A 17,617-nucleotide genomic window follows, 5' to 3' on the forward strand; every position below is an offset into this window, starting at 1 on the left:
ACCAGAGGCCACCTTTGAGTTATACAGAGTGAACATGGTAGAAGGATTACATCTAAAACTGTGGCATTCTAATGCAGAACTAGATATTCTTTATTTTGGTGAGGTGGCTACACACAGCGCACCAGGTCTTACATTTCTTTCTGATTGCCATATGCAGAATTTTAAAAAAGAAAAAGACCCACTCACTTGCTGTGTCTCATCCTTGAAAAATGATCATGAGGTCAAAACTCGCCATCCCTACTCAGGAAAAACTCACACTTGAGTAAGGACTGAGGAAAAACTTAGCAAACCTTTATTCACAGGAGCAATCCTTATTCATGCAAATACTTCCAGTAATTCTAATAGGATTATTCATATGAGTCAAAACTATGGAACGGATTCTCCTCTCATTTTTATTGGTATAAATGAACAGTAATATCACTGAAGTCAGTGGAGTTACACTGCAGTGTAGATGAGAGGAGAAGAAAGCAAGGCACTATTTGCAAGCTCAAGGTTTGCTGAACTGAAATCTGACTAGGGACTGCAGGAACTGGTCCATAATGAAGAACCAGAATAAACGGCAAACAACTTTTAAGCAAGAACTCTATGAATGTGTGTCATCAGTGAAGCCAGCATCTAAATGGCATGACTCATCATGCCTTACTTAGTTCTTGATATAACACAACACTTTGGTACCACTGTCACAGCAGGCATCACCAGGGGACACTGTTACATATAGTCTTACAAGTACTTTTTCTTAGCATGTGAGCAAGACTGTGTTGTTAAAAGATATTACTTCACCCACCTTGTCTCTCTAACTGAAATTGGTCCAATAAAATATATTACCTCGCCCACCTTGTCTCCCTAATGTCCTGGGACCAACATGGCTACAACTCTGCAGACAATGCTGTGTTGTCGTTAGTTTTCAGTTATGCAGAGTTTTGGAGAGAGTTTTTGGAGAGAGGGAGCTTGCACTCTGCTTGTTCTTTGATTAGCGTCAATTCTTGAGGCAGAGTTGCTCCCTGGGAATTGGGCATTGGTGTTGGACTAAGATTCCTGGGAAAATGTGGTTGCCCTGCATGCTGTTTAACCATCTAATTTCAAGACTGGTGTAAATTTAAAAAGCTGCATTGAGAATATACCCAGACTCCACATCAGATCGTGTTCAGAAAACACGCAAACTAATTGACTTTGACTTTGAGATACATATTCTCAAGGAAGCCCATTAAATATTTAGTATTCTTTCTTCAGTCCTTATTTACCAAGTTAGTTTTTCTGTATCTATGGAAATTGTATATGTCATGCTTTGCATTTATACGTATACACAATATCAAATGACCAAATAATGTTGAAGAAAGGTTAAAGTGTATGACCTATTGAACACTAACTTGCAACTGTTATTGCATTAGATAGGTTTTCCTTTAAGGAAAATAACTGACCTTTGAACCTCTAGACCGTCAAATCTGTCTTTCATCTTCTGGCTCATACTTACAAAATCTTCATAGGAAGAACGGCCCTGAACAGACCTAATACTTGAACTGCTTCACCCTTATGACCAGGGCACATTAAACTTTCTGAATATACACTGTCCTTTATGATCCATATGTGAAAGCAAAGTTACATTTGCTATAAACAGCTACATACACTGCGTTCTCCTATACAGGTTTGTATGATGCGAAATCTCAACACCATGACTAATCCTTAATGCCTTGCCATTTTCTACCACTATCACTGTCACCATCCTAAAAATAATTGAGATCTTGTGTGCACAAAAGTAGAGCTAGGAATTTTAGAGTAGTGGATCTGACATGAGCCCATGACTACAATATCTTATATAAATGTAAACTACCTGCCGGACTGTATGTCAAAGTAGTAGCGAATATCCTTTTCATATCAAGTGTCTCCTGCTTGGAAAATAAATGGCGCAAATTAGCTTTGGGCTTTTAGGTAGCAGCAGGAGACCATTATCCTGTGAATACATTCTTTTTCACTGACATTATCTCTTAATTATTGCCCATCTTGGACTAAATTAGCATCTATCATTGTAGGCAAATGCTACACTTATTCTCAGTTCTGGTATTTGTGATTTCTTTCACTATAACTTCATTTTTAGTATGTTTCTATTTAGGTTCAATTTGCCTGATATCTGTCTATCTATCTAGACTACAACATTTCACTGCAAACAACTGAACCTGCCAAAAGGCAGTATCCCCTTCCTCTTGTATACCATGATCTTCCCCATTTCTGTCCTTCCCTGGTCTGTTGTTCCATTGTGGAGAAGAAAAAGAATAGGCTTGTGGTTAAGGCATTGTATTGAGGACTCTGCAGATCCAGGGTCAGACCCCACCACCACCTCAGACTTCCTGTGTGATCATGAACAAGACATTCAGTCTCTCTGGGCCAGACTGTGAACCCTTTATACTCACTGGTGAGCACTTGCTCATGCAAGTGGACCCCTTGACTTTAGTGTGCGAGGTTCACCATCTGTGCGTCAGTGTCCCCTCTATAAACTGGGGGTAATATTTCTTACTTTCTCCCATCCTTTGCCTGGTCTGTCTGTTTAAACTGTAAGCTTTTTAGGGCAATGGACCAAGCCCTGTGCTGGGTTCAATTGGGCTATGCAAATTTACAGCTGAGGGTCTGGCCCAATGATAGAATCAAATACAAAACCTTTCCTAGTTTTCCTTTGAATATGGGTTTTAGTGAATATCTAAACAATATTCAAAATCACCATTAACCCAATATGGTCATTTTCCCCCACTGGATCTACACTTGAAACCATAAGCCCGTGACCCGCTCCCATCACCCTGTTGCCCTATAACCAGCCCCACAATCCCACTTACTTGATGTCATCTTCAGGACAAGGCCTGTAGGCCTGAAGCTCCCTTTTTACTTCTCACAGCTTCAGTGAATGGGTGGCTGGGACTTACAGGGCTCTCCAGGGACAGCTGTTTGGCCTGTAACTCCTTGGGTGTGGCAAGGAATGTCTGTTCCCATACCATTCAGTCATGACAGCAGTGAAATCCAGAAGGATTCTCTAGGCCTGCTGCTGCTGTTGATTCGTTTGAAGACATCAGCATCCTGTTCATCAGAAGTACATAATCTAGCGGGTGAGAAGGTGTCCTCTTAGACCCATCAGTAAGTCTTGGTGACCAGGGAGCATTAGAAGCAAAATAAACCATCTTACACCTCCCCTTGCTAGGAAGCTTTGCCCCTACCTCCCAGGCAAGGTCCAGCCACAAAGATACCTGAGTTCAGACTGAACTGTTGCAGTTTGCTATCTCTGGGGCTGAAGATGAAAACAATGCAGAAGCTCTAGATTGTGCAACCTATGACAGCCTGCCTCCTTCGAGCACTTCACTTCTGGTCCCTCCACTTGCTCCCAATCTGCTAGCATTGCCAATTCAGACCCTCAGTCTTGATCTTCAAAGCAATTAACAGGCCAGGATCCAGTTACATCGGTGACTGCATCTCACCCATGAACCACAAGGACAAATGCACTCCCCTGGACTATCCTCAGAGTGTCCACGATAGAGCACATGACAGCCAGAGACAAACTGTTCTCAGTCACAAGGATTTGGGTGTGGAATGAACTTCCAGAGGTGGTTTGATCAATCCAACCTTACTACTTCATCTTTTATAAAGCTTTTCCATTATAACTAGAATTATATGTACACCTCAAGCAAAACCACCTACAACCAATAAAGGGAGAAGAGCAGAACTCCCCATTAAATTCATATGGACTTTGCTGGGTAGATTTGATTTGCCTGAGAAAAACTGATTTGCCTGAGAAGCAACTATATGGTGATGGGTGCTGTAGAAAACCCTAAGAGTAGCCAGACTCTGATGTGCCCCTTTGGACAATCCTCACCAGCTTTCAGGTTTCATTATGAAATCTCTAATAAATAGCACAGGCTAAGGTCAAGGATGGTGTAGGCAGGCACTGTGCTACCTTTCCCACATAGCTCTTCCAATTCCTATCCATTCTGACCTCCAGCACCCGCGCTGTTCCATTCCTGGGCCTCTCTTGAGCAGATACTGTTGACTATACAGCATCGTGCTGTGGACAAATGTCTATTAGGGACCATCAAGCCCATTTTTATTTGTGAGTGACCTAATCAAGATGTGATCCTAGATCTTCAAGAACAGTGCATTAACCCAGAGGGGCAGCTTCCCCTACCACCCCACTCCCTTTTTAAATTAGCATTAACAAAAATAAAGGCAAAAAACCCCAACACCTAACCCCTATGTTAATATGCTCTGAAAGGTCAGAAGCAGGACTGCTAAAAACCAGAAGATACAGGGTCCACTGGTTGTGTCTCGGTATTAGAACCCCTAAGATATGGAAAACCATCAACTGTTTAAAACGGACTACAATGCCTGGTCACAATGGAGCAGATAAAAAAAGAAAGATGAAGCTTTAACTTTACCTTTTTGGCTTTTGTTAGCTCGAGCCGTATCCTGGCGGAGCTGCATTTAATATGCTATATACTCAAGATGTTTCTTTTCTTTTCTTTTCTTTTTTTTTTTTTTTTTGATGTGTGGTGAATATCCAGCATGTAATTGAAAAAAGGAAAGGGAGCTGCTTGTTTGCTGCCTGATCTAGGAATGATTAAAGGTAGAAGTTTTTCAGGCATTACTGACAGAAAGGGTATAGTTAAAGCTGCTTTAAAAAAGAGAGCCTTCATAAAGAGCCAGTACTCAAGCCACTATTAAAAGCATCATGCTTGTTAAAACCTGTAAAAAGGCAGGAAATCAGTGAGTGAAATGCAGCTTCTTCACCAATTACTGAAAGGAGTGTACACCTTAAAGCACTCTTTGAATTGTGTCATACTAGCCTCTGTCTCTCTCCCTCTCCCCATCCCCTCACCCTGTGTCTCCCTCTCTCTCTTTCTCGTGCCAGGCCATTCAATGGGTACATTAGTGATGGGGAGTTGGGGGAGAACAGGTTTACAATGCTACACCAAGTTCACTTCTCGCTTGTTGTTTGCGACCCATTTACAGCTGAATGACTCTGTGCAGAGACAGCTCTAAATGACTCTCTCCACCTCTTCACCAAGCCACTTGTTTTTGTCCTTTCTTTCTCTTTTTTAAATCCAAAGAAAATAATTGATAAACTGAACGCCGTCCACCTTAAAGGCAAATGCATATCCACCTGGTTAAAATTCCTCCTCTTTCTTTTCTCCATCTCCCTATATCCATTTTGCTCGGCGCTGTTTAAACAATACTTCATCAAACGCAGCCCGAAGCAAATAAAAAGCACAGGAGAGTAAATAAACAGTAAAAAAAAAAAAATCACAGGCTGGAGGGTAAGTACTTTTATTCCTGTACTTTCGTTGCCTGGGGAATTATTATTCCATTGCTGGTTTCCTGAGGGGGGGGGGGTGAAAGGAGAGCCATGTTATTCACAAAATGGATTGCTCCTCTCACTGCTTTTCACTCCTGTGGGTTCTCAAGAGTCCACTGATTACAACAAAGTGTGGCCATCTATTCCGTCTTATTGACAAAGGTCCTTAATTACTGCTGCACCAGTAATACCTGCTATTAAATTCTGCTAAACAGAGGCTGCAAATTAGCTGCAGATCTCGGTAACCTTTTGTGTGTAATTACAGGCAGTGGGATTGACGCTGAGGCTATATAACTGACCCAAGTCATAGCAATAGGAAACCTTTGTTTATCACCTGCGGTGGGGGCCAAAATGTGAAATTAAAAGCTCTCCATCAGCTGAAGGCCTTCAAAAGCCCAGGAAAGCAACAGGCAAAAAAACAAACTGTTCTATATTTATAACCGTCTTCTTCAACTGCTGTTTAAACTCACAGCTCATTAACCTGGTACGCTGTTGTAATGTACAAGCCATGCAAAGTTTAAAATGGCAAAAATTTAGGTTGCCTTTTTGAGGCATTCTATATTTCATGAAGGCCTTTAACCTGCATTTAAGAACCTGTTTGATGCAATTGCTGACTATAAATAGCCGTCAGTATAAAAAATGCATGAACTTTTAACATTTGTCTTCAGGAGCCCCTTTTTAATATAAGAATTCTTTGCTATTCTATTCAGATTCTTATACTGCGCCCATCACCAGGCTACAAGAGTGCTTTCCAATTGTGCAATAAGGGCTCGATCCTGCCAGGCATTGAGCACTCTGGCCCCAATCAAGCAAACACTTAACTTTAAACATGAGAGGTGTCCCACTGACTGCAGCAGGATTCACATCAAGGTTGCAGTTTCAGGCCAGCCTGCTTAGCACCTTGCAGGATTAAGCCCCAGGCAATGCCACTAACATCCGTTATGTGTGGTTCCTAAGGGCTGCACTATCGTAAGCTCTATAGAGAGAGGAACAAAACTCTCCAATTTCTTGCATTAGGTAATGTTCATCATATTGGACTGAATTCTAACAAGCCCTTACTCAGCTGCATGTAAGGGAGGAGCATGCAAGGAGCCTTCTTAACATTCACGCACACCTTATGCAAAGGCCTGTCTAATAGGTAGACCCTGCACCCCTGTGACACAGTGACTTATGTGAGGGGACTAAAATACAGGGAGTATAATGCATCTTCCAAAGAACTATAGCAATGGGCACTTTGTCATTGCATTCCTCCATTTCAGATCCTTGTTTTCATCATATAATATTACATAATGATGATGATTACACTGCTAATAAAACACACACAAGAGGAGTTCTGAAAGCAAACACTGGTTTTGATTTTAAAGTTAAGTTGCTAAAATCATATGATATGGGTTACAACAGAGTAGACATAAACTCTAGTAATCCCAATGAATCTTCAAGGCTAAAGTACCCAAATCAGGTGAGTAACTTCTCTAGTGATGTGTCTATTAGAGAGAATTCAGTTACACAAATTCATAGAATAGATACACAGCATCTGTTCCTAGACACACAGGGCCAAGTAACTCTTTTTGAAATCATTGGGAGCTGCATGGGCATCTCCAACTGCAGAATTTGGCCAAATATACTTTTTTAAAACTACTTCATGGGAGGATGTTATCAGATTAAAAGGATCTGATGGGAAGATAACGATCTTATCAGCTTGGAAGGAGAGGATGGATTTCAAGTCCATTTCATAAAGAGGCCTAGGATAAATTTGGAGGTTGCAGATTTCTAGTGATGAGGCCAACTGGAAAGATTTAAAAGGGAGTATTGTATTATAATGGCTTATATTGTAATGGCTCTCCTGCTACCTTCTCCTATAAGCATCAATTGCCCCTGGCAGCCTATGTTTATCTACTGCTCTTGCAAGCTTTCTTAGGCAGAAGCATTTACAGGAGTTGCAAATGCACCATATGTTGTAATGATGGTCACTCTGAGATATGGTAACACCCTGTTAAATAGAAATATCTGATGACTATGTTCCTGTATAATGCCTCTTCAAACAAAAGTTAACCATTGTAAGGATTATTTTGTTTCTGATATTTACATGCCAAGGATTTGTAAACTTGTTAAAACTTCCTAAATAAATATTTTTTTTAAAAAATGCATCATAATCAAACCTACAGGGTGAAATCCTGTCCCCACTGAAGTCAATAACAAAACTCTCATTGACTTAAATAGGGCCAGAGTCTCCAATCCTCAAGTCAGGTTGAGTTCTGTTTGATGCAGGATCTGAAGGAGAGGACTAATGGTACTTCTGCGTTCCCCTAATTCTTGGAGCCAGCTAGATAATGTAAGAAAGTATCTAATATATGTCTTTAGAAATTACAGGATTTTACAAGCCATTCTATTTTTCCAGCCATTATTCCTAGAACTTCTGGTGTCTAAAATGCATTATACTTACTGTACTAGGTGTCATTGACTCTAGTGGGAGTCAGCTCAAACGCAATGCTGGCAATCTAGCTTTTACTTATTGTACACATTTGCCCTCAAAACAGCACTCATGTGGAACTTGAATGGTTATGTAGGCCTTGTTCTGGACCTCTGCACTTGAGTGAATTTAATTGTTAGAGAACCTCTTCTAGGCCTCGATCCAGCAAAGTGCTAAACACTCCACCCCTGATTGTTCAACACCTTGCAGAATTGAGCCCATATAAAGCACTCAATAACTGCATGGTACTATATAAGATTACATAGCGTTTGTGAAAGAGGAGGGATGTGTATAAGATAAACAGGACTTAGGCCCAGAGGTGCTGGAACTAGGGGTGTTGGGCAGCATCCCCTGGCTTGAAATAATAATAACAACCAAATACGTGGTTTCCACTTTCAGCACACCCACTGTAAAAATTGTTCCAGCACCCCTGCTTAGCCTCAGTCTTGACTCAGACAAAAGTTCCACTGACTGTTCTTCTGATGACGTTCACTGACTGTAATGGGAGTTTTGCCTGAGTAAGGACTGAAGGATTTGACTCAATCATTATGCAATGGAAAAATCTAATCGCTGACAAAATTCAGAACTCATAAGCCAATAGTTTAAAAAAATCCCTGTGACATGTGTGCTTAATGGTTAGCAAATGAAATGAAGTTGTATTTGAAATCTGCATTTCTCAAGGTGTTGAAGGCTCTGGCTTTGACAACATGACTCACAAATATACCTGATGCCTGTAGATAGACAGTGGAACCCCAAACCTTGGTGTGCATTCTAGGCTGCTGGGTATTTATTGAGGGTTTAGGAAAATAGGAATTGCCAGAATGGATCAGACCCAAGGTCCATCTAGTCCAATATCGTGTCTCTGACAGTGGCCAAAACCACTAATACAATACAATACTAATACATAATACAATAGAGTCCCAGGCAAGTATTTTAAAGAATGGAAATAGTTAGAGATCATTTTAAACACTGAAGATTAATAGCCCATCCAAACTTTTTGTTCTCATTAATTATGATGAGACTAGATCAGGGAATTGAGGCTTGACTTGCCCACTTGATCCAGCACACACCTAAGCGTATGTATAAGTTACCTAGGTGCTTAAGTGTTTTCAGCCCTCAATAGAAATGTAACCTGACAGGGTGGTAATAGATAGGGTTTTTTAAAAAATTATAATACGAGATAAAAAACAAACAAAGCTTCTTTCTCCAAATTTCTGTTTGTTTTCCATTATCAAATATATATTTACACAATGGAGCAAACCCATCTGCTTTACTCATGTGATCGTCCCTTGGAAGTGACTTGTACTATAACTCTGCTAATCGAAGGAAAGAGCAATATCAAAAACTGTGTTGTCAATGCTCCGTATTGTATTGTGAGTCTCATGACATTTAGGAGTTTTCTAAAGCCTGAGCTCTTGGAATCTTTACAGTATGTGAGAATCTCAGCTGTCATTTTTTTCTTGCTTTCATAGTTGTGGAGAAAACCTTGACAATCTGACCCAAGTGCACCCTAAAGGCTTAAAAACCCAAAGGCAAATAAAAAGAACCCAACTTTTACTATTTTTTTTAAATCTCATGGTTTTCAAGTCAATCCCATTATCTGGGGGTGGGGATTGATGATTTTTTAATACCTGAGGTTTGCAATATTGAAAAATGTGTGAGACATCAATATACATATAAGGATTTTAAAGATCTATTATGCTATTATCTCTCTTACAATTTGAGAACTAGTATGTGGCAGTGTTCCCTCTACAGACAGCTGCACCCGTTGCTAAAAGAGGTCACAAATACCAATCAGACTTTCCATTCTTTAAAATACTTGCCTGGGACTCTATTGTATTATTTGAGAAACATAACTAGGTAATAAACTTGAGAACTATGACTAGGTAATAAACCACTGAATAATAATGCAAACACAAATGAGGGTGGAGTTAATATTGCGTATGTTAAAACTCTTCATTTCCTGATTTCAAAATGCATCATTTTGCAACCTTAACTATCTTTTAGCATAATTGATTCTATCATATAATGAATTTCTGTTACATCATAAAATCAACATTAAACTAGAATGGCACTTGCATTGTTTTCTGATAAGTCTTTAAGAAAATTCTCCATATCTCAAAGGTAGCATCAGCGCCATATTATCTGGCAGTTGCTATAGTAACAGTTACTTGTGTAATTTGCTCGTGACTAAGTTAAGCCCACCCTAGGTAGCCTTAACTTGCCTATTCACTTGACATGTTTAAAGAGGTTTCCTTTAACAGATCTGTATCTTTTGCCTGCTGGCAGCAGGGATCTTTTCTTGTTCAGGTGACTTTTTATCCTTTGTTTTAGGTTGCTCACTTGGGGCCAGATCCAAAATTCAGAGACATCAAAGGAAAGAATCCCATTGGCTTTAATGATGTTTGGATCAGTCCCTAAATCCCATACTGATTTTTCCCAGGGGAAAACACTTGTCCCTTCAACAAGTCCTTCTCTTGGAAAGGAACAATGTCAATCATTTTTAAAGAGCATCAGCTCCTGCAAGAACAGCAGCTCCTGATTCATTAATTATATGTGGATGGGTGGGTGGTTGGATGGTGTTGGAAATCATTTCCGTAAGAAGTTTATTAAGGTTTAGCACAACTCAGTTTCCACACAAGCATTCCTTTATTAGTTCAAAGGCAAATATGGCATAGGTTACAGCCAAAATACAAATATAAGCATTACACACCTATACTCCATTCTCTAGCAACAATGTAGTTATAAGCAATAGCTGAATACTCACTGGATCAGGCCCAAAAGACACCTTCCCATCATGGCATGGCTCCAGAGGGGAAAAGAAAAGCTCAGACAAAGAAACTCCTACAGAACCTTGCTTTTTATACACTATAATAAACAAGTGATGTCATTGCTGTTGTTGCACCTTAGCTAATGTCAGCTGAAGGAGTCTAGGGGCTGCACTCTACTCTCTTCAAGGTTTTTCCCCCTATCTCACGTTAGTCCAGTAGTTGGGGAAAAATACGGCAAACGTTTCTAACCAATTATTGACTGCACCTGGTGTACAATTAACCGTGTTTCCTTTATTTCTATTGTTTAGCCCAAACCTTAAATAAGACAACTCTGGTATGTCCAGGGTCCCTGCAAGTTTAACACAAACAACTTTTCTTTCTCATGATTTCATTCTTTTCAATCACATGCTGTGGATTTATCACTCATGTTAACATCAAAACGCAATTTAAAACCATAGTTAATTCAGGCCTAATGAGGGCCTATATCCTGATTAGATAGATAGATAAGAAGATGGAAAAGTATTGCCCTTATTTTCAAATCTTTTTTAAATGTTTTGTCAAAAAATGGATAAGATATTTGCTTTTGCTGATGCCCAATGGATAATCACTAAAACTGAAGCAAATGTTATATTTTTCCTACAATGTTTTAATATTATGTTTTTACCATAGAGCACACACCTGGCAAAACCCCTGATCAATTCTTATGGTTTTACTGTAAGTCGAAACTACTAAACTATTTCCTAACATCTAAGGAATTCACTGCTGTCGATCTCTCATTAACTAGGTGATATAGAATGGGCTGCTTGCATGGGGAACAAAATGCACAGACACAATCATTAAAGAGCATTCTCAAAACCTATTATTCCTTAGAGGCATTGCAGCAATCCCTGCTCACATCGGTTTTTAAGGCATTGTGCACCACATTCTGATGCCTCACATTCTGTAGGACCCTTACTCCTCATTGTCAGTGTAAGCAAGAGCATCAGAATCTAGCCCTTGGTGAATGTGTGTTCTACTAACATTACTGAATGCACCTTAAAAATGTTGAAATGTAATTGTGGGTTTCAAGACCAGGCCTTTCCCCTTCCCCCCCTCCTGTTAGCTTGAAAAGCACTGAAGCCCCAACAGACTCTGTAAAAATATATGGCACTCTACAGCTCAGATGGCCAACATGAGCATTTTCTAAATTGCTTGCCTATCAAAATCATATTTGGAATTGTGGTTTGTAAGTATGTGCAAAATTTACATTAAAAAAATGCAGCATGGCATCGAGAAAGAGTTACTACAACTGTGCTAAAACACTGTAATGTGGCAAAAGGGCCTCCGAGGATTCCTTTTATTGCTCTAAAGACTCCCATTTTGAAGTGCCGGTGGTATGATGGCAGAAAGCCTATAATTAAATATTTAAATCACCATAACAATATATTTAAAGGGAAAGAACTTCAAGGAGCCTCTTTGGAAATCCAGTCCTTTTTGGGAACATTATACGTTTTACTGATGTTATTTAAAAATAAAAAGATAGTCTAAATAGTATATTTCCCTAAATATAATAAGCACTGGATGAGAATAGTTTTTGCTGTAAAATATGAAAGTGCAATGCATTTTCTGATTATAGCCAGGTTTTCTATTTGCCAGTTTAATCCTCCAGAATTCAGCTGTTCTCTGTTCATTCCTTTTACATCATCTTTAGCTAATCTGTCAAACATTTTAGACAGCCAAACCAATTTTCAGATTGTTCAGGACTTTGCCACAAGCACCATATGCTGTTAATAAGATTTTCATTTGGAATGATGCCATGTCGTCCATGTTTTCTGTTGTATATAAAGACTGAGATTTAATGGCTTCAGGTTTTGTTTAATGTTAACATCAACAATAAAAAAAAAATAGGAGGTTCTCAAACACCAAGCCCTATAGTGAAATGCACTAGTGACAGCCATTTGCAAGGTTAATGTTGTGGAAAACAACATCCATCTTTGAAACAGTTTCATTAGCCCCATCTAGCTGACCTCTCCACATAATGTTGTCAAATGTGACACGCATCAGATTATTGGGAATATGGAGATCAATAAATATGCAACACCAGCGCTTAGAACGCTCCTGGCATCATAGCCGTACAAATGCCATCTAACATTCCAAAGAGTAGCTGTCATCTGTCAAATCTACTAGCAAATAGACAGGCTTAAGGGGAAAGCTATCAATAATAGTAAAATATATGAGTAAAGATGAAATAGACAGGGAGTACAAAGTCAAGGTTCTGGTGCATTAAGGTTCCATATAAAAAACACCAGATAAACACTTTAAAACAATGAATTTCCTTATTTGTTGAATTAAAAGTAAATCCCTCTCATATGACAATATCTGCTAACGATGCCTATTTTACATACATTATCTTTTATTGTTGCCAATGTTTTACAGTTTCTCTAGGACTATTCCTGGGTACTGATTCCCCATCTTGTGAGAAGCAATGCCCCTCCTGCAAGGTATGGAGTGCCAAAATAAGTCGTCTCATTTGAAAAAAAAAAATAAAAAGAATATCCCAGCAGCAGCCACTGAAGTCAGCACTTTTCAGGATTTGGCTCTGGGTTGGGTGTGGTATACTGCTTTTTGAAAGGATACAAAGCCAAGACCTGGTAACCCTTTCTGAATGGTTACGTTAGCAGTATGTATAGTCTTGCTATTAAGAGTTAACTTGTGTAAAACCAAACTGATACCCATTACTCTTTTAGGTGTTTTTAGTTTCAAATGCATGCTATTCATGTAGATTTCTACAGATTTACTTACTGACCCTGAAGAAGGGTACAACTCAATAGCAGGTGGAAACATCAACATGAATAAAGGGGACACCATCATAGGGCCTAATCACATCAGCCACAATATCAGAGGCTCGTTCACCTGCACATCTACCAATGTGATATATGCCATCATGTGCCAGCAATGCCCCTCTGCCAGGTACATTGGTCAAACTGGACAGTTTCTATGTAAAAGAATAAATGGACACAAATCAAACATCAAGAACTATTCAAAAACCAGTCGGAGAACACTTCAATCTCTCTGGTCACTCGATTACAGACCTAAAAGTGGCAATACTTCAACAAAAAAACTTCAAAAACAGACTACAACGAGAGACTGCTGAATTGGAATTAATTTGAAAAGTGGATACAATTAATTTAGGCTTGAATAGAGACTGGGAGTGGATGGGTCATTACACAAAGTAAAACTATTTCCCCATGTTTATCCCCTCCCCCCCCCCCACTCCCCACTGTTCCTCAGACGTTCTTGTCAACTGCTGGAAATGGCCCACCTTGATTATCACTACAAAAGGTTCTCCCTTTTCCTCCCCCCACCCCCCGCTCTCCTGCTGGTAATAGCTCACCTTACCTGATCACTCTCATTACAGTGTTGATGGTAACACCCATTGTTTCATGTTCTCTGTGTACATAAATCTCCCCACTGTATTTTCCACTGAATGCATCCGATGAAGTGAGCTGTAGCTCACGAAAGCTTATGCTCAAATAAATTGGTTAATCTCTAAGGTGCCACAAGTACTCCTTTTCTTTTTGCGAATACAGACTAACACGGCTGCTACTCTGAAACCCATGAATAAAGTTGAGGCTTTAAAGAATGCACTTCTGTTTAGATCCACATTGCTTTGGGTATAGATAAATGGTACATAAAATAATCAAACTCAGGGCTCAATCATTGACTTAAAAGGGAGAGAAGTGCACTCAGCACCTGGCAGGATTAGGCACCATGTAATTTATATGTAGAGGGGAAGATAAACCACAGAAATTCCACCTAGCAAGGCCCTATCTAACTATTCAGTGACTTTGTAACTAGCAAATGTACTTCCCCCTCTTTTAAATGTCTGTACGCTGCTTTCATTGTTGTTTGCTAAATATAGTGCAATTCATTATTAAACTTGGGTTCCCAGCTCTCCACCCTCCCCCAGTGAAGGAATTTGACAAATAAACCACTGATCCAAATCATTTTCTGAATGAGAGCACTGCAAACTCGAACCAATGACTTGAATCTAGTAGTACTTAGTGCTACAAGGGATATTTCTGTAAACAACTTCTTAGGCTAAAATATATATTAAAGAGTACATGTTTGTTTGAATATATGTTGTCCAATTAAAGCTGATGGCAAATTGGTTTCTTTCCTTATATGTTTTTAAAAATGTTGTTCATTTTGTGGAAAAAAGAGAACGAACAGGAAACAAAGGTATTTTTGAAGTATACAGTTATAAGGTACTTGGCTGGTAATTTGCAACCATGGTACACAACATACCTTTTAGCAAGGCTATTTATTTCTCAGGCAGAATGCTACAGTACTTACGATAAAGGCCTCTGTTGGACCTCTTCATCAATAGCAAACCTTTAAGCACAGCACATCTCATAAATAGGAGTTCCACTAACACAGACTTCAAAAGGATAGAACCTGATAATTCAAAAATAGAGCTATATTAAGTGTTCCAGCAGTCCATCCATAAAAGCAGTCTTATATTCCAAATGCCTCCTCTGTGCAGCATGACAGTCTATTAGAATAATAGCAGGGGAAAGCATAATTACAAGTAATCATTGGCTGGAAAGGAGCTAGTTGTTTTTGTACAGTAAAATGCCTTACAGAATCTGCCAGAAAATGCGACACTACTTTTAACAGCGAGGGCAGGTAACCATAGAAAATAATCATAGCGCAAACCCTGAACGATTTGTTTTTATTTATTAAAAACCTTTTGCACATTTTAATGTTCTCCCAGTGAAATAAACTTAATTTGCTACCACATTTTCCTTTAGATCTGATTATTACATAATTGCTGTTTACGAACAATCATGTTCTGTACATATGTCGGTCAAGTAGTAATGTTCGTCTTAGCTGGTATATCAGGTTTATTCGGTAAGACATATGAGTCAATGATTTGCCCACTTGCCAATATGTTTTGTCCACAGAATATTCTAAGAGAAACAGAGCCTATTTTAGGCATCAGTTTTTGAATATGCAAATAAGTGTCTCCTGCAGACAAGAAAGATAGATCAAATGGTCATATGTGAGAGTGAACTCCACAAAGGATCCAGTTCTGCCTTCAGGCTCACAGGTATGGTCGTGTGCCCATGTTTCTGACAACAGGGAAGGGCCCCCAGATTGTAGACAGTTTTTATTTACATTTAGCAGAGCTACAGGACTGAAAGCACCAGTCTTTTCTTGACTCTGTTCTTCCCCCTTTCCTACCTCATTTATTCTCCCAGTTTTAAGATGTGCAAATTGGCCCCGACCCTGCACCACTGAAGTCACTGGGAGTTTTGCTATTGGCCTCAGCTGGAGTAGGATTAAGCCCATTCCTGTCTAGGTACTGGTCCACAACAGTGCAGGCAATTACCAGGAGATAACCTGTTCAGGTACAACACTGGACTCATCAAACCCATTTCAATCTCCAGTTCCATTCTAAAGGAGCCCATTGCAGATCATGAACCAAAGAAATGCACAACTGAATTGTGATCCTATCTTAAAACTGTGCCCATCACTGGTATCTAAAGCATCTGTATGAAGCCATGGAAAATAAAGGTCTAAACCCTAAAACTGAGGATAGCTTTCCAAATTCTGGCCAACAAAGGATATATAAGGAGATTCTCTGCGCCCACAAGTACACTCAAGCATTGGGCATGTTTCCAGAAATCTTCAGATAGCTTTTGCCATGCTTAAGGATCCACTAAGTCAGACCCCGTCTGACAACAAGAATTACTACACACCCCAGGAGGGGGGACCAAAGCCTAAGCCCTCCCGAGTCCCGCAACCCCAGCCAAGAGGGCCAGAGCCTAAGCCTGAGTCCTACCGCCTGGGCAGGAGGACCAAAGCCAAAGCCCAAGGGCTTCAGCCCCAGTTGGAGGCCTGTAACCTGAGCCCTGCTACCCAGGGCTGAAGCCCTTGGGCTTTGGCTTCAGCTTCGGCCCCGGGCAGTGGGGCTTGGGCTTGGGCTTCGGTCCTGGGCCCCAGCAAGTCTAACGCCAGCCCAGGCGACCCCATTAAAAAGGGGTCCCAACCCACTTTGGGGTCCCGACCCACAGTTTGAGAACCTCTGCATTAAGTTCTTTTCAGTGCTCATGCTCACAGCCCTTATTGAGCTCAGTACAAGTCCTAGGTTTCAGAGTAACAGCCATGTTAGTCTGTATTCGCAAAAAGAAAAGGAGTACTTGTGGCACCTTAGAGACTAACCAATTTATCTGAGCATGAGCTTTCATAAGCTACAGCTCACTTCATCGGATGCATACCATGGAAACTGCAGCAGACTTTATATACACACAGAGATCATGAAACAATACCTCCTCCCACCCCACGCTCCTGCTGGTAATAGCTTATCTAAAGTGATCATCAAGTTGGGCCATTTCCAGCACAAAAACCTGGATTTGTTCTGGAAATGGCCCAACTTGATGATCACTTTAGATAAGCTATTACCAGCAGGAGCGTGGGGTGGGAGGAGGTATTGTTTCATGATCTCTGTGTGTATATAAAGTCTGCTGCAGTTTCCACGGTATGCATCCGATGAAGTGAGCTGTAGCTCACGAAAGCTCATGCTCAAATAAATTGGTTAGTCTCTAAGGTGCCGCAAGTACTCCTTTTCTTTTTGCGAGTACAAGTCCTATTCAATGAGGCTGCTCAGTAAGATCAATAGGGCTGGGCTCTGAGATTGTGACTAAGAACCTTGAACAATAATTTAATGATTTACTCTGGAATTAATCCCCTGATTTCATTCATGTTTCAAAAATTACTAGTTCCACCCAATAGCAAAATCATTTAAGGGCAGAAAAAAGCATAAACAGAAGAATAAGCCGGAGTCAATTAAACAATCATAATTACAAGGCTATTTGCATATTATTTTACTTATTACAGTATTCCAGTAAAGGCCTCAGCAACTACTTTCAATTCAGCATGCAGAAATCATCATTATATACCAGCCCAAATTTCCTTGCTCTTATCATAATGCTTTTAATATGAAAACAGCTTTCTGTGAAGACAGTCTGATTATAGAGCGATATGTTTAATCATAGCCAGTGCTTA

Source organism: Lepidochelys olivacea (genome assembly GCF_965140295.1).
Source record: "Lepidochelys olivacea isolate rLepOli2 genome assembly, chromosome: 7".
Lineage (NCBI taxonomy): Eukaryota > Metazoa > Chordata > Testudines > Cheloniidae > Lepidochelys > Lepidochelys olivacea.